Source organism: Stegostoma tigrinum, chromosome 13, assembly GCF_030684315.1.
Source record: "Stegostoma tigrinum isolate sSteTig4 chromosome 13, sSteTig4.hap1, whole genome shotgun sequence".
Lineage (NCBI taxonomy): Eukaryota > Metazoa > Chordata > Chondrichthyes > Orectolobiformes > Stegostomatidae > Stegostoma > Stegostoma tigrinum.
The window spans coordinates 69,951,916-69,971,182 of record NC_081366.1 but is presented as its reverse complement, the minus strand read 5'-3'; positions in this window follow the sequence as shown (position 1 = coordinate 69,971,182).

Sequence of the window (19,267 nt, the reverse complement as noted above, 5' to 3'; positions counted from 1 at the left end):
GGAAGACGGACAGGTCAAGGAGGTGGGATGAGGTTAGTAGGTAGCTGGGGGTGCGGCTTGGGGTGGGAGGAAGGGATGGGTGAGAGGAAGAACCGGTTAGGGAGGCAGAGACAGGTTGGACTGGTTTTGGGATGCAGTGGGTGGGGGGGAAGAGCTGGGCTGGTTGTGTGGTGCAGTGGGGGGAGGGGATGAACTGGGCTGGTTTAGGGATGCAGTGGGGGAAGGGGAGATTTTGAAACTGGTGAAGTCCACATTGATACCATATGGCTGCAGGGTTCCCAGGCGGAATATGAGTTGCTGTTCCTGCAACCTTCGGGTGGCATCATTGTGGCAGTGCAGGAGGCCCATGATGGACATGTCATCAAGAGAATGGGAGGGGGAGTGGAAATGGTTTGCGACTGGGAGGTGCAGTTGTTTGTTGCGAACTGAGCGGAGGTGTTCTGCAAAGCGGTCCCCAAGCCTCCGCTTGGTTTCCCCAATGTAGAGAAAGCCGCACCGGGTACAGTGGATGCAGTTGTCACCCATTCCCTCTCTGACTGCATTTCCATAAGGTGCAGGGTGACAACGTCCAAAAATGTGCATTTCATGTCACTCTCAGCCTTGCGGATGCACTGCTGTGTTTCCAGCTGATGCACATGGTCCAAAACACAATGCCTAAGCTGAATAAATTGCTTCCTGCAGGAATGGTCATCCAGAGTGGCAGGAACGTTTAAGAATTCCCATGCACTACAAGTCATGCTAGACACAGGAGTGAGCCCTCTGCCGTATGCTTAGTTAAAATATGCTAACTTATTTTAATATGCTAACATATTTTAACTAAGCATACGGCAGAGGGCTCACTCCTGTGTCTAGCATGACTTGTAGTGCATGGGAATTCTTAAACGTTCCTGCCACTCTGGATGACCATTCCTGCAGGAAGCAATTTATTCAGCTTAGGCATTGTGTTTTGGACCATGTGCATCAGCTGGAAACACAGCAGTGCATCCGCAAGGCTGAGAGTGACATGAAATGCACATTTTTGGACGTTGTCACCCTGCACCTTATGGAAATGCAGTCAGAGAGGGAATGGGTGACAACTGCATCCACTGTACCCGGTGCGGCTTTCTCTACATTGGGGAAACCAAGCGGAGGCTTGGGGACCGCTTTGCAGAACACCTCCGCTCAGTTCGCAACAAACAACTGCACCTCCCAGTCGCAAACCATTTCCACTCCCCCTCCCATTCTCTTGATGACATGTCCATCATGGGCCTCCTGCACTGCCACAATGATGCCACCCGAAGGTTGCAGGAACAGCAACTCATATTCCGCCTGGGAACCCTGCAGCCATATGGTATCAATGTGGACTTCACCAGTTTCAAAATCTCCCCTTCCCCCACTGCATCCCTAAACCAGCCCAGTTCATCCCCTCCCCCCACTGCACCACACAACCAGCCCAGCTCTTCCCCCCCACCCACTGCATCCCAAAACCAGTCCAACCTGTCTCTGCCTCCCTAACCGGTTCTTCCTCTCACCCATCCCTTCCTCCCACCCCAAGCCGCACCCCCAGCTACCTACTAACCTCATCCCACCTCCTTGACCTGTCCGTCTTCCCTGGACTGACCTATCCCCTCCCTACCTCCCCACCTACACCCTCTCCACCTATCTTCTTTACTCTCCATCTTCGGTCCGCCTCCCCCTCTCTCCCTATTTATTCCAGTTCCCTCCCCCCATCCCCCTCTCTGATGAAGGGTCCAGGCCCGAAACGTCAGCTTTTGTGCTCCTGAGATGCTGCTTGGCCTGCTGTGTTCATCCAGCCTCACATTTTATTATCAAAAATTACTTGTTGTCTTTTTTTAAAAAAAGAATTCTTACTGTTCCCTAATACTGCATTAAAATGAAGACAAAACAACTTACCTACCAATTAGCTCTCTCCATTGCCCTGGCATCACTTTAGTCAGTCTTTCTGCAAAGACCAATCCAAATCTGTAAACTATTGATGTATAAGGAGGCAACAAACATTATTGGAACTTGCATCCTTACATCAGGATGTTATCATCAGGTAAAGATGTCCTGATGTCTGTTATTGGCTGAAACCAATGGAGAAACAAATCCACACAACCCCCCCACCCACTGCATCCCAAAACCAGTCCAACCTGTCTCTGCCTCCCTAACCGGTTCTTCCTCTCACCCATCCCTTCCTCCCACCCCAAGCCGCACCCCCATCTACCTACTAACCTCATCCCACCTCCTTGACCTGTCCGTCTTCCCTGGACTGACCTATCCCCTCCCTACCTCCCCACCTATACTCTCTCCACCTATCTTCTTTACTCTCCATCTTCGGTCCGCCTCCCCCTCTCTCCCTATTTATTCCAGTTCCCTCTCCCCATCCCCCTCTCTGATGAAGGGTCCAGGCCCGAAATGTCAGCTTTTGTGCTCCTGAGATGCTGCTTGGCCTGCTGTGTTCATCCAGCCTCACATTTTATTATCTTGGAATTCTCCAGCATCTGCAGTTCCCATTATCTCTGATCACTAATAAGCACATGGTCATTTACCACATTGGAAGTCTGATGCGGGAGTCTGTCATCTTGTATCAATCTGATGTGCCACAGTGAACAAAAGTTAAATGATCATAAAACCAAAGGATAAATCAAATAGAAACAGGGAATATGCTGGGGAAATGCATCAGGGCTGGTAGCATTTTTGCAGAGAGAATCAAAGTTAACATTTCATGTCCAGTATGACTTCAGAAAAATTAATTCTGTTTTTCTTTAGTTTCTCCAGTATTCCCTGTGATTATTTCAGATTTCCAGCATCCAAAGTATTTCATTTTTATTCAAGATTCCTGATATTGTACATGTTGAGAAAATGTTTCCATGTTGAAGGAATCTCAAATTAGGGGAAATTGTTACATTATTCACAGTTAAAACCAAGATGCAAGAGAATTTCTTTTCCCAGAGGTAATGAATCTTTTGGAATTCCCCATTAAGAGTGTTGTGGGATCGAGATCGTGGAGTTTCTAAAGGGGAGGTAAATAGATTGTTGAAATCTTAGTGAGTTATGGGATATAATCAGCTGGCATGAAACAGGAATTGAATCCTGGGACAGATCAGTCATGATCTTGCTGAGTCATGGTCAGGCTTGAGAGGTTGAATGGGCTACTCCTGCTCTATTTCTTATGTTCTTATATTTGGGAGGTGTTGTTGAAGAAACCTTAGTACGTTGCATCAGTGCAAACTATAAACAGTATGAACTGGTCCTTGCACTGAAAGTACAAACAAAAGTTTAAAACTGCAACCAAGTTTCAAATCTTACTGCAAAATGTTTTCAGAATCTTTAAGCGCACACACTCTTTTTTCCCTCAACTATTGTCCTCAAACCTGTTATAGATCTAAGTCTTACTGGTTCTGATGAAAGATCATTGAAATAGAAGGTTAAATTTAATCGTCTCTCCATAAATGCTGTCTGATCTGCTTAGTATCTCCAACACTTTCCGTTTCTATTGCAAAAATCTTATCCCAGGTTACTTAGGGTATCTCAGCAGTGGATACTCAACTCATTTCCAGCTGCTACTCCACTGGCAAAGACAAATGTTTCCGGAACTAAATCAACAGGCAATTACCAAGAAGGCTTAAGAAGTACAATGAAATCTGGGGAAGCGATTTAATGGTTCAGAAATTGTAGAAACAACTTCCATCCAAAGTTACACAGTAAGATGTTTCCTTTAACAGCTAATGTGCTGGAAACACAGAGGAAATAGTAATTCTTGATTTATAGATTGTGAATAATCCTCCATCACACAGATCACTAAATGATAGTTTGTCCATAAATAATTTCAATGTATTATTGACATGGGGGTTTGTTGGGGAGGGGTGGGGATGTGTGTGTGGGGGTTTAGTAGTGAGTAGGATAGTTAGCAGGAGAAGGAATCAACAGTAAATGTCATTTCCAATATGTTGATAAGAAATATGAACTTTGTAATATTATGGCCAAATGTTACTGTCCTGTGCTTACATGCCAGAAATGTATTCAACAACAGTCAAGTATTTGAAATTTTTATAAAATATGTTTTGGGATCACAGGGAAAGCGTAATATGTAGTCACAATAGATAGACACATTAAAATAAATGGACAGCATATCTCAGATTCCGTTCCTGCTGGGCCATCCAAGCTCCATCCTCCAAATGGTTCCCATTTTATTCCCTTTTGATACAATGGTCTTGCTTTTAAGCTAAAAGGCCAATACATCATCATGTCCTTTGCCATAACTCTTGATATAAATGAGATGTCATGAACTCAACATACTAAGATTGTTTGAAATCTCCCGAGCATGGGTCTTGGAAGATAATAAATTAATCTTCCATTCAAAAGACTAAACATACAGATAAGTTGAAGATTAACTATCTTGGCCTATCTTATGCAGCAATTACAGCCTTGAAGATATTGCCTGTCAGCAACTGTTGAAGATATTTTAATTCGGAGATTTTTTTTTCTATGTATTGATTTGCCTGACTATTTCCTAATCATATTTTTCAACATGCTGGATGGCCATAACTGCACGGCTTCTATTTTCTTCTTGATTCCATTGTTGGTCGTGTCCAAATCAATGGACTTTTTCCCTTTGGAGAATGAATTAGAATACACAACAATGTTGTCATTTTAGCTTTTTAAAGCATTCATGAATTATTAATGTGTATTCCTCCTTTTGGAAACATTAATTAGTCACAATGTTCTTGTTCTATCATGAGAGGAACATAACTTGTAGACTCAAATTCGAGGGGAAGCAATGGCCTAGTGGTATTATAGAACATAGAACATAGAACAGTACAGCACAGAACAGGCCCTTCAGCCCACAATGTTGTGCCGACCATTGATCCTCATGGATGCACCCTCAAATTTCTGTGACCATATGCATGTCCAGCAGTCTCTTAAATGACCCCAATGACCTTGCTTCCACAACTGCTGCTGGCAACGCATTCCATGCTCTCACAACTCTCTGCGTAAAGAACCTGCCTCTGACATCCCCTCTATATTATCACTGAACTGTTAAGCCAAACACCCAGGAAATGTCCTGGGGACCTGCATTCGAACATGGGACCTGAATTCAATAAATATCTGGAATTAGGAGTCTAATGATAACCATGAATTTGTTGCCATTTGTCAGGAAAATCCCATCTGGTTCATTAATGTCCTTAAGGGGAGAAAACTGTCACCCTTACCTGATCTGGCCTACATGTGACTCCCGATTCACAGCAATGTGGTTGACTCATAACTGCCCTCTGGGTAATTAGGAATGGGTAATAAATGCTGGCCTAGCCAGCGATGTCCTCATCCTATGAATGAATAAAGAAAAATAATCTCACAATGCAGATAGATCAGACAAGAACAACCTCCCTTTAGTTTCTAGGAATGGCTTTTGCTCTTCTTCTTCTGAGCCCGCTAACAATTTGGGAAAAATAACATGCTTAAGAAATCTATTTTCATAAATCTGTCACTCTTTAGCCTGCTCTGATGGTAGTCTATTATTTGTTTTCCTGAACAATTAATCAATATATGCATTCCACTTTAAATCATTTAGCATCATGCCTTTGAGTAATTTAGTGGGCTCGATTTTCCAACTGATGTATTACCAATAAAAAGGACAGAGCTTTAAACATTCTTCTTGGCAAAATAAAATGGATAGATCAGAAGAAACTGCTCCACTGTAACGCCCTCTAGCCCATCCATCATTCCTCATGGTGTTGGATCTTGTGTGTAGGAATTTAAGTGATTGCATTGCTATACTGTATGTCATCAGCAATGGAGGAATGGTTGACTCGGGATTTTATATACACCAGTGATATGTATTCCAGGAACCACTGTGCTGTCCAAGGGGTTTAGAATGGAATGCATTGGCTCTGTGATTAATTGTGTTTAGGGAATCGTGTATACAGGGATTTGTTGATGTACATTTATATGTATTGCTAGTTTTCTGAGAATTGTGGTCTGGCGAAATTAAATGATGCATTAATATATATGTAATGTTCCAAAGGAATTGGTGAGTTGGGGTTTAAAATGCAACATTCGCAATTTAGTAAACAGCATTTTGGGATGTTTTGAACAGGGAATTAGGACAGCACCATGCAATGCATTACAAACTCTCTGGGGCCCATTGTGCGCTGACTTAAATAGTTCACCAAGACGCTTATGAAATACAATTAGTATTAATCCAACTGTATGTGTGCAGGGATTTGAATGTTGTGCTTGTTATATGATAAGACAATGGTTTATTGTCTAACAATTGCATTAGCAAGTCTTACTATTTTTCTGATGTTTGCTCCATGCATTTCGTGTTGAATTCTCTGAGTATTCATCGGACAAACTTTAATTTTCAGTCGTGGTGTATGCTTTAAAATCCCTTATCCTCCAAGCAATCAGAACATGGAGTTCAGTCTACACATCAACCAGTTGTGATTTGACAGTTTAATTATGTACAAACAGAAAATAATATCCTACTAATAACTTTGCCATTATGTTGTCCCAGGTCATTTTATGCATATATAAAAATTTATGTATGCAAATGTTGTCAATGGAATTAAGGAAGAGGCTGTGTAAACTTGTTTGATAGAACAATATAGTACTAAGAAAGCTTGATGTTGACAGTTGACATTCAATATTGAATAGGAAGTGTTCATATCAAGGTTACCAGAGATAAATGTGGAGATAAAAATATGATGGAAAATCGTGACAACCTGAGTGAGATTTGTGGATATGAAGTGTGAAGCAAGATTTGTGGATAATAATTAATGCTAGTTTCAGTAACAGGAAAGCCTTTTGACTGAGGTCTCCCACTAACTTTTTAATAGTTTGCCCAGTCAACTGGAGTGAGTAAGATCAGAGTAAACAATTGCAGTGGTAATTCTGCAAAACAGAGCTCCATTGGCAGTTAGTGTAAGCCAGAGAATTAAAGCTGTAATGGGGGAATAAATGCATTTGTGTAGCATCCCTAGACTTCCCCAGATTGGGGATGGTAGAGATTGCATGGTGTGCTTGATTATATCATTAAGGAATGCCATATGATTGTGATAGGTAGTGACCTACCGTGCTGCCTGTTCAGACATTTCTGTATAGAATTGTCATATGAATGAATTTCTCCACTGCAGCAATAATTCTTGGTGTTCCTCGACTTTTTTTTTGCTCCATTCAACCTTCATCATTCATCACTGGACAAACAGAGGAGCCATGTCCTTATGAGGTACAGAGGGTTATTTATTCTCAATGTATCTCTCATCCTCAAAGATATTTTCATCTCAATTAGAATAAAAAACAAGTTGGACTGGCAGTTCTCAATTTAAAGTAAGGTCTAAGTTTTCCATTTTAATTAAATGAGTAAAATACAGAACTATTCGGATCTGGTGAAAATATCAAGTAGTCAGTGGTGCAGCTTTCTTTCATTCATTCATTCTGGCTGGGCCGGCATTTATTGGCCAATCCCAGTTTGCCAGAAGAAGGTAGTGGTGAGAAACCTTCTTGAACTACTGCAGTCCATTTGGTGTAGGTAGACCTACAATGCCTTTACTTGGAGTTGACCCAGATCTTCAGCCAACCACATTGAGTTAGGTGTTGTCTAAGCATCTTTGGTGAATTCTGATTTGTGGACTAAAGTTAATTGGACTGAATACAGGTTGAGATGTTTTAACTTATATACTTTTTAATACTGGAAGGCACGATTAGCATTGCACTTTGAGTTCTTATGTGTTGCACTGTGATTGATCAAACACTCACCTTAGATAATGTTGCTCTTACAGTGCTCCTAACACATTCCAGCTAGACCTATTCTAGCAAGATAAATTAGAACAAAATAAAACTGAGTCACCTTAGCCGTGATAACAAAGTGTGGAGCTGGATGAATACAGCAAGCCAAGCAGCATCTTAGGAGCACAAAAGCTGACGTTTCGGGCCTAGGCCCTTCGTCAGAAAAGTGTGCTCCTAAGATGCTGCTTGGCTTGCTGTGTTCATCCAGCTCCACACTTTGTTATCTCGGATTCTCCAGCATCTGCAGCTCCCATTATCTCTCACCTTAGCCATGGTTTTGGAAGCCCTGGACAGTTAATAGTCTGGCTGTAGTCAGAGACACCTTTGTCAAGAGCTGATGCCATTACCATTACTCATAGGTAAGTCTAAAACAGAGTGAACCGCAGCCCACAACAGCTTCCTGTACTGTAACCATGTGATGCTTTTTTGAGTACGACCCTCTTTTAGGATCTCCAAGTGAGATCACAAAATTGGTTGCAAATTTCGGAAGGCTGTGACATAATTATTACACCCCTAGTTAAGTTCTGGAGAGATGAATGTGAATCCCATGCTGGCCAATGTTGAAATGCTGGCTTGATGTTGATCATGAAATTTAAAACAAAATCACTTAGTTCACTAAAGACCTTTAGGGAAGGAAATCTGCTGTCCTTATCTGGACAGGTCCGTATGAGGCTCCAGACCCACAACAATGTAGTTGACTTTTAATTATCTAACTGAAGAAAAGACTAATGAACCGTGTCATGTCTGAAATCAGAACAAAAACAGAAATTGCTGGAAAAACTCAGCACGTCTGGCAGCATCTATGGAAGATGTGAAGAAGGGTTGCCGGATCCGAAACGTTAACTCTGATTTCTTTCCACAGATGCTGCCAGACCTGCTGAGTTTTACCAGCAATTTCTGTTTATCAAGGGGGCACGGTGACACAGTGGTAAGGACCACTGCCTCACAGCACCAGGGACACGGGTTTGATTCCACCCTTGAGTGACTGCCTGTGTGGAATTTGCACGTTCTCCCTGTGTCTGTGTAGGTTTCCTCCAGGTGCTCTGGTTTCCTCCCACAGTTCAAAGATGAGCAGGCTAGGTGGATTGGCCTTGCTAAGTTGCCCACAGTGCTCAGGGACGTGTAGATTAGGTTGCTTATAGGGGGATGGGTCTGGGTGGGATGCTCTAAAGTTCAGTGTGGACCTGTTGGGCTGCAGGGCCTGTTTCCACACTGTAGGGATTCTATAAACTGTCTATGACTCTTAACCAATTTGGGATGAGCACTAAATGTAGCCGAGCCAGCGATGCTCACATCCCATAAACAAAGGGCAGCCTGGTAGCTCAGTAGTTAACTCTGTTGCCTGACTAAAGCAGCGGCTTGAATATGATTCCAGACTCTGGTGACTGTCTGTGTGGAGTTTGTACATTTTCGCTGCATCGGTGTGTTTCCTTCCGGTGCTCTGGTTTCCTCCCGCAGTCTGGCTGTTCTAAATTGCCAAGAATGTGGATGTTGGGTGGAATAGACATGAGAATTGCTGGGCTACAGTTATAGAATGGGCATGTGATCTGGAGAGGGTACTCTTTGAAGGGTCGGTGTGGACTCAATGGGCCAAATGGCCTGCTTTCATTCTGTAGGGATTTTATAAATTAAAAAAGGACTATTGCTGAATACTGAACGCTCAACTTCTAGGAAACAGGTAGAGACTATCCAGCTCATCTTACGTTAGCCATTTGTTCCATGAGTTGGATATTGTAACAGCTTTGGTTAATTTGAGTTGAAATAATGATTTAAACCCAGTATTATTATCTTTGATTAAAAAAAAAGTTCCCTTAGTGTGTATTCATACTCCTCAGTTAAATTTGCTTAGTTTGAGTGCTTACATTTGGGTTTGTGAACCCTTGACACAAAATAGTGCCGAATTATTTAAGGAAGGTAAAACAGCGCTCAATTTATGATGGTGCTTGTGTTCAGAGATCTCTACGAAGGAAGTTTGAGCCTGTTGATGAGTGAAAACAATATTCCCATTGGATATCACACAAAGGAAGAGAAACATCCAGGATAATCTGCTAGGCAGCAGGTAATCTTAAAAGTCTATGTGTCTGGAGTAAGCGGAACATGGCCCAGCAGGAACGGAATCTGAGATGTGCTGTCCATTTATTTTAATTAAGAGCAGCTTGACTGAGTTTTCCTGAAATGTATGATTTGTGGGAAGCAGGAGAATCACCTTTACTTACAGGGGCACTCATAACACAACACTGGAGCGGGTGAGCTAGATGATGGACTTTAGTAGGCTGAACAAACTTCTGATTTCAACCAAAAGGTTGGAGAAAATTACTGAAGATGCTGAAATCTGTGCTGAACATTTTTGTTCCTTAACCATAGTGAAGAGTCAGGACTCAAGAGACTGTTTTCACTGGCAACCGTGAACATTTCTGTTCAATTCTTTTATGCAAGCAAGCCGAGGTAAAAATGAGACATCTCGGCTACCGTCTGGCAAACCCCAATGTGTTTGCATTATGGCTGTGATCTACATTCAATCAGAGTGAAGGTCATGGTTTTAGATGAGAAATTACGGTGCTAAAGTTTAATTGACTTCACAAAGAACTTCAGTTTAGAACAAAACCTGGAATTCACCAAATGCTGTCTGCTACTAAATTCCTTCCCTGCATATGTCATACCGGCATATTGCATACTGGTGTGATTTGCTTATAGGTGTCTTTTTAAATATTTCTGTTTTATTGTGTGGCTATAGCAGTCTTTTAGCACTGATCTGAAGTGGGCTTCAAAGGGATATTAATGAGATGCCGTCAGTGCAGTTTACTAGGATTCATCTGTAGACACCAAGCATTAGGATTCAGCCATAGACTCTGTATTAGCACATTGTATAATCAAAAACGTCTGCAAATATTGAGGGAACAGATCATTAGTGTTTAAAGATGGAAATTCATGCTAAATTTGACTTTAATCACAAAATGGAACAATGCAAATCTAAAGCTGAATCTAAGTTTTAAAGAAAATAAATTTCAACAATTTACTGATAAGCAGATGCTGCTGTGAAGTGTACTTCTGTATTGTGGAGCCTCCCAATTAGGAAATTGCCACCTGGGAGATGCGTTGTTTCTCCTTTGTGCAATGCATTCTGGGTGAGTGTATGCAGTGCTAGCACAAAGTGCATTCTGGGTAATTATTACTTATAACAACACAATTATATGCATTTGTTTTGTAATTTGAGTTTACTTTTACAAATTTTCCATTGTATTGTTGTAGCATACAAAAATAGACCTTTTTTAAAGCCATATTTTCCTAATTATTACAATCAGCAGACACAATTTTCATTAAAATGGCAAACACGAGTGGGATTGTATGGAGCGTTGAAACCTCTCCCTTGTCATAGGCGAACTAAAAGCTCCATTCACTTTTTTTGTACTCTCTCGGGTAATCTGTCGCTTCTCTCTGATTGGCCCGCGTTTTCTCTAATAGGCTACTTAGTGTTGCTGGGAGAGCGTTTCCTCAATGGTCGGAGATTATGTAGCAATAAATGGGCTCCAGGTGAGAGATATTAGCCAAGTCACCCGTCAACAATGATAATTCTGTCCAATTATTCTATAAATGGAGAAGCGTTTGGCATCTTAATACTTTGGTTAATCTCCCTCACCTGGAACCTATTTATCGTTACATGATGACATCAATCAAATAATGCTTACCCTGCAACACAAACCCATCTATTATAATCGTCCATGTTTGATTTTCTTTTAATTTATTTCGCTTAAGTGTTTTTTTTGCTGCCTTACGCCAGCCTAGTCAGCTCCCATTTGTTACTGTGCTAGCTTCCTTCAAAACGGTCCTAGCGCTAAAATAGACCCGATCTGTTGGGAAAAAAATACGGCAAGTAAATTACAGAGAAGACAAAAAGTTAACAACGTACTTAGAGTCCCTACAGCAAAGAAAAAGGCATTTTGATGAGTTAAAAATACAATCTATCCCTTTTTTTTGCTGTATGATGCCTAGCTTTTTAAAAAAAATTCTTTAGAGTCATAGGTACATACAACACAGAAACAGACCCTTCAGTCCAACCAGTCCATTCTGAGCATAATCCCAAGCTAAACTAGTCCCACCTGCATGTTCCTGGCCCATGTCCCTCCAAACCTTTCCTACTCACGCACTTATCCAAATGCCTTTTAAACATTGCAATTGTATCCACATCCTACACTTCCTCAGGAAGTTCATTGCACATGTGAACCACCCTTGGTGCAAAAAATTGTCCCTGATGTCTTTTTTAAATCACTTGCCTCTAAATCCACCATCCTAGGGAAAAGACACTGCTATGAACTTTATCTATTAGCAGTTGAAAACTTTGTGTCAAATTAATATAATATTCTTAACCGTTCGATTTGAATTCAAAAATAATATGAATAGGAGAAGGCGTAAGCAATTTTGCCCCTTGAGACTATCCACCATGCAATAAGATCATGGTGGATCTCATTATGACCATAACTCTGTTTTCCCACCTGCCCTCCCACATCAGCCTCCACTCCCTTGTAGTAGTATTCCATGTATCCTCAATTCAGGCAAAATATCACTGACCACTGATACTCTAAATATACTACTGATTAAATGTAGACACAATGCCAATGAGTGCTTGTAACCCTCAATATACTACTTTCTAAAAGTATACATGTTAGCACTGAGGATTGGTGCATCAAAACACTCCACACTAAAACAAACACAGAGAATTCTGGAGAAATTTGGCGAGAAAAACAGAGTTAATTTTTCTAGCCCAGCACGACTCTTCTTCTGTAGGCTTTGAAAAGCATCATACCAGCCCCGAAGTGTTAAATCTCTTCCTCTCCTCACAGATGCTCCAGACCTGCTGAGTTTCTCCAGCATTATCTGTATTTGTTTCAGGTTTCCAGTATTTGCAGTATTTTGCTTTCATTCTATTTGTACGTGGGATGCAAGTGTAGATCTCTGAAAATGTGGGGTTGCATGACTCATAACGGCATCTCAAATTTAGAGTGATAGAAGTTAAGAGAACATATTTTCCATTGCTTATTAACTTTGGATTGATATCCTCCACTGTGTACCCAAACCTACTTTTTCATGTGAATTAATAAATTAAGCAATATGTCGGCCTAGATTTCTAAGCAGCATGTCAGCACCTGATTCAGAGTGCATTTGGCACAGGATTTAGATCTTATGCAGCACCTGCTGAGAGACAAATGAGCACAGACATTGTACCTCAGTAAGAAACTGAACAGAGAACAAAAACTCAGGAAATTGAGATTGTTACATCTTTCGGTTCCCATAAGTTAGAAATGATCACATATTAAACTTAAAATTCTGTAGCTTCATTGAATACATCCCTTTCAGCTCTGCATATGGCTGCTGCACTGATAGATTGATATATTGCCACTCAGCACATGACTGGTGCAGACAGGAAATGTGAAACCTGGAATGCACAGCCTTGTAACAATTGGTTCCTACTCCTTTACGTATCATTTCACAATATAATCTTCCACAAATCCCTCTTTCTGAAAAAATATACATTTCTGGACACTTCAGAGGGAACGTGAAAAAGGAAATAAGATAATGGAGCTGTGAATAATATTAATATGGCCACAGCTGGAGTACTGTGCACAGCTCTTGTTGCCACACTATAGCAGAGATGTGATTGCACTAGAGAGGGTACAGAAGGTGTTCACCAGGATGCTGGCTGGGCAGGAAGGACCTGTGAAGAGATACTAGATCAGCTGGGGTTATTTTACTTATAGCAGAAAAAGCTGAAGGGGAAACTGACTGAAGCATACAAAGTTCTACAAAGCTCTGAGAGGCATGGACAGTGGTACATAAGGAGAAACTTTCCCCTTAGCAGAGGGGTCAGTAGCCAAGGGTCACAGGTTTGATGTAATAGGCAGGTGGTTTTTAGGGGACTTAAGAAAAACACTTTTTCAGGCAGACGTTGGTAGGTGGTAAAGGCAGTATCCATCATTTAAGAAGAATTTAGATGAGCACTTGAAACTCTATAGCATACATGGTTAAATGTGGTGGAAAATGGGATTAGAATACAGCATAGATAGATACTTGATGACCACCACAAACATGATGTAACAAAAAGTCTTGTTTCGTGCCATAAGAACTCTATGAGTTTAAGAGAAGTGAAAAGAGAAAATATGCAAACAGACTTGTAGCCAATGTTAATGACAATCCCAAAGTCTTCTATAGGCATATAAAAGAGTGCTAAGAAGAGCGTGGTGCTATTTAGGGATCAAAAGAGATTTATACATGGAGGTAAAGGGCATAGATGAGATACTAAATGAATACTTTGCATTTCTTTTTAAGAAAGAAGGTATTATGTAGGTCCTGGTGAAGAAAGTGATAGTTCAAACACTTGAAGAATTTAAACATGATAAGGAGGAAGGATTGGTTTGAGTGACAATAAGGGTGAGGTACTAGCCATCATTTTCCATGATGTAGAGTTGCCGGTATTGGACTGGAGTAGACAAAATTAGAAGTCACACGAAGCTGGGTTATAGTCCAACAGGTTTATTTGAAATTACAAGCTTTCAGAATGCTGCTACTTCATCAGGTGAAGTCTGAAAGCTTGTGGGTCTGTCACCTGGTGTCGTGTGACTTCTGATATTATTTTCCAGTCTTCCCTAAGCTTAACTGTAGTGCCAGAGGATTAGATAAGTGTTTCTAGTTTCTAGTTTCAATGCTTGTGTTTGTAACTAGAGAATTGCACATGTTATGCCCTTGTCCAAAAATGGTGGAAAGATAAGCCCAGCAATTACAAGCTGGGAGTGGGGATCCTCCTAGGAGCAATAATTCAGGAGAAACATAATAACCACTTTTGCAAATGTAGGTTAATTAAGGAAAGCCAGCATTTGTTAACAGCAAATAATGTTTAATTGACTGGCTGAAGCTTTGTGATGTGATAATACAAAGGTTTACAAAGATAACACTGTTGATGTGGTGCACATAGACATCCAAAAGGCATTTGATAAAGTGTGGCACAACAGATTTGTGAGCACAATTATAGTTATGGAATAAAAGTGACAGAAACAACATAGAGTGTCAAGAAATAACCGTTAATAGATATTGAGATAACAAGGTGTAGAGCTGGATGAACACAGCAGGCCAAGCAGCATCAGAGGAGCAGGAAAGCTGATGTGTCGGGTTTAGACCCTTCTATAGATATTTTTATGTTCTGCTAGTGATTTCATATCAACCTTTAGATGTATAGGTTGGACAGACAATAAGGCATTACATCGCTACAGTTTCTGAAGATTATCAGTTGACTAGAGTGTCTTTCTAAAATCCTGTGTGCCATTGAGTAATAATGTTGAACCCATAATATTCAGCAAATCTTTTAAGTTCTCCAAAAGTGAATTGGGTTCCATTATGTGATATTATATCCCCAGGAATCCCTAAAAACTCATATACCTGAGATGCTTGTAGTAGCTCTCAAATTTTTTGCCTTATGGATAAAAGAGAACCTTGAGTAGAAATCTGCAATTATGAAATAGCATTTCTGGTTGTCTGTGAATACATCAGCTCTGACGGTAAGATTTAGTCTGGGGAGGGGAGCTGGGAGGGGTGGGGGCTTTCGTTAGTAGCTATCATCTTACTTTCTGCCAAACGTTTCTCGTATGCATTGCATTTAAACACCTTTCTTTACATGTCTTCATAGATGACTACAGAGCTGATCTGACTCTCCTCCACTCCTACATGGCTTTCAGGCATCTTCTGGTGAAATTCTTCTTGCCTTGCTTTAGGGTATGACTATTCTGGACCTAGCTGGCAGAACAGTATCTCCCAGTGAGATGTTCTCTCTGATAGACCAGTACTGTTGCATTGTGGCTGTGTTTGCTGTCTCTTTTCAGACCATCCTTGAATTACTTGCTGGGAATCTATAACTCTTCATCTTCAATGGCTTCATTGCCAACTTAGCTCGGTTTCAGTATGCTTACGTCAACCAGCTAATGGATCTCTGTACTGAGATCTTTTATCTCATGTTTCTCCTGTGGCAACAACTAAGATGGGAAACCTATTTGTATTAGCCCTGTTTCTGGCTTCTATTTCAGAGTGATATCATTACCTCTGAAATCTCAAGAGTAATTTTTATGCTCTTATTGGCATTTTGCACAGATTTTGATTGTACAGTTGCTCCAGTGAATGCATATCATTTATCACTGTGAGCTTTCTCTCATAGAGATACGGATCTGGAATTTTCATGGAATATGCAATTTTTGTGTCTTTAACAAAGTGCAAATGTTTCTCTTTTACCCACCTCTGTAACTCTGTAACATTAATTTCTTGGAGATTTCTTTCAAACTTTCCTCTTATTTCTCTTTGTACATTGTATGGAGGAAGGTACCGTAGATTACATCACTCAATCACTTATAATATGATAGTCAATGTTTTCAAAGCACCCAATCTCTTAGCAATACACTGGGGCCAGATCTTCCTTGCTCCTGATTGAATGGTGTTTTTAAATGGATATACAATCTTTCACTTGCAGTGTTGTCTCCTCCTCTCCATCAGTTACTGAGATAGCATTCAGCTTTTTGTGAATGTTCTAAACACCTGGGGAGCCATCTATCTCAGTGATGTTGAACACACATCTTCCCCTTTGTGGGCCCTCCAGCTGGAGCTTTTTCCAGCTGTCGAGTATTATTTCTGCAGCTGGCATTAGCTAGGCTGCAAAGCTACCTTCCTTGGGTACGCAGTTACTTTGACATTTTAAGGAAAGTTCTTCTCACACAGTCTGAGCAGAATCTCTGCTCCCAGCTTCATCTTCCCATTATGGGTTTGGGTTAATCTCTCCGGCTCATCCTTGTCTGAATGGTTGTGTGAATTTCTTTCCTCTGGAGTTGTCATATCTTTGTTTAATTGTTAACTATTTCTAAAAGGAAATAAAGAGTCAATACTTCTGGTCTTGCTGTCATCGCGGAATGCATGAATCAGATGTGGCCAAAGGGGCATTAATTTTGTACAATATGAAAAGGGAGTATTAAATGGATGGGCCAATATTTGCATGGAGATGCAGCAAGAACATTTCACTGCAATCTTAATTCTCAGACCAGGCAGGTAGACTCTGATTGGTCAGGGTGTTACCATGTAACTACAACTGAAAATGGAAGTAATAATGACCTATTTGCTTTTATGAGAAAAGTGTAAGGTTTGTATGATTTCCTAAAACAAAAGGCCCTTTCTACAAATATATGTAACTCTTGGCATATGCAAGCACATCATACTATGAATCCAACTGATGATCTTAAATTGATATCTGGTATAATTCTTAGCACAGTCTGAATTATTTAATAACTGATGTCCAACAGTAGAATCACATCGAATTGCAAATGTACTATACTGAGGCTGGCCAACACAGGCAGGTTGAGGTGAGTGAGAACCATTGAGTTGACTTGCTGCAGTAGCGAGATCCGCAGACTGTGAGTTAATGATGTGTACTTTGGCAAGGTTAGGGTGAATAATAGTGATAGCCCTGTCATAAAGAGGAGCTCTTGTTTCCTTACCAGTAACATAACAATATAACAGAAGTTGCTGTTAACCATCCAAAGTATTAATATCAATGTTTCAGTACATAATTATGTATTTACAGTACACCTTGTAAAGAGCAAAGATCACTGTGAGTAAATCTGAATCTTAAATATGTATTTTTGTACGTCATTGAAACATTGAGGTAAACGTTATGCTGCACCCACTGAAAGTTGACACATATCTGTGAGACGGCCATTTAACTAAAGAAAACTCCTGCAGTTTGTCCATTTTAGACTTCCATGTCTTCATTTATATCTGAACATTTCAGCTTTCTAACCTGTTTCATCAGCCGTCTGATTGAGTACTTTTTTCCTGCCAGTTCCCAACGGCACAGATGCTATAAACTCTTTAAATGGGCTTGAACCTCAATCTCAGCTCAGCAGGTGTACTATTGTTAACCAGTGAAGGTCAGCCAGTTCAACTCATCATTGGGATAACTCACCTTCATCGTTTCCCTGAAGAAAATCTTCCTATGAGTTGTTTCTTCATGCTGAGGAAAAATACTTCCAGTCCCACTTCATTCTTGTGAAGTTACTTTTCAAGGCTTTTTTTAAAAATTGGTTGACTCTGAGCCTCTCAGAGTGAAAATGCTGAGGTAACAAATATTGCTCTGTGCTCTCAGAAGAGGTGCCACAGAAGTCACATTGCAGAACTGTCTCTATATTGTTCCAGCAATGTGTCATAGCAACATTCATTGAGGAAACGTCCTTCTGCATTAAAATACATTTTCACCCTTTTCTTGGCCTTTACATCAAGCAACCTCATCACTTCTTCAGATGAGGAAGCCAATGTGATGGCAAACTGTGGACATTTATTTTATTTAATCATGTGAAATGTATGTGGCTGACAGGATCAACAATTATTGGCCATTCCTAACCATCCATGACAAAGTATTGTGAAGCCACTCCTTGAAGCTGTGCAGTCTGTATGCTGTGTGCCTGTTCGTAAAGCTGTTAAGGACACAGATCTGAGATGGTGATTCGGTGACAATGAAGGAATAGCCATATCGTTCAAAGTCAGGATGTCGTTAACGATGGCATGTGTGTGACATGAATCTTATCTTTCACTTCTCAGCCTGAACATGAATATTGCCCAGGTATGGTCACAAGTGGGCATAGATTGCTTAGCAGCTGAGGGGTTGTGAATGTCATTAAAAATTGTGCAATTATCAGTGAGCATCTTCATTTCTTGTGATATGATGGAAGGAAGGCTATTGATGAAGCAGCCAAAGGTGTTTGGGTCTGGGGCCTTGCCCTGCATACTAATGTGCAACTTACACTTTGTGAGCGAACAGAAGCAGGCCTTATTGAACATGACAAGATACAAAGGATGGTAAGAGACAACATCTTACTTTGAACGGAGGTATACAATGTGTACAGGTGGATGAACACAGCAGGCCAAGCAGCATCAGAGGAGCAGGAAAGCTGATGTTTTGAGTCTAGACCCTTCTTCAGGCTTGGAACCCTTCCATTCATGGAATCTGTCATCACAAGACATCCTTTTGTCACTAGCCATACCCAGAGTAAAGGCACAATTTCCTTCACACTTCATACTCCCTAACATTATTTTACACCACCCCTCCTACTATCAGAATTTAAATATGAAAGTTTAACACTTTCACTCAACTGCCTATCTGGCCCCCTCAGCCATTGAAACTCAAATGCTTGACAGCCTAATCTGCAACAGTTGTTGATTGTGATGTTTGTTTTGCTAAATGCTGAACTTTTTGTAGTCTCAGTGAAGTGGTTAGATTGTGGCAGTTCTCGTTGAGCTCTGAAATGTCCAAGCTTGTTCCTATGTTCAACTTTAAATTTCACAAAGACATTTTGTACTCGTGACCTCAATAACACGATGTTCCAAAGTTTGACTGAAAAATCTTTCCAGGGTTCCTTTGGTTTCTCTTGCAGCATCTAGCTACTATCTGTGTACATCAATACTTTCTGCACATTGAATG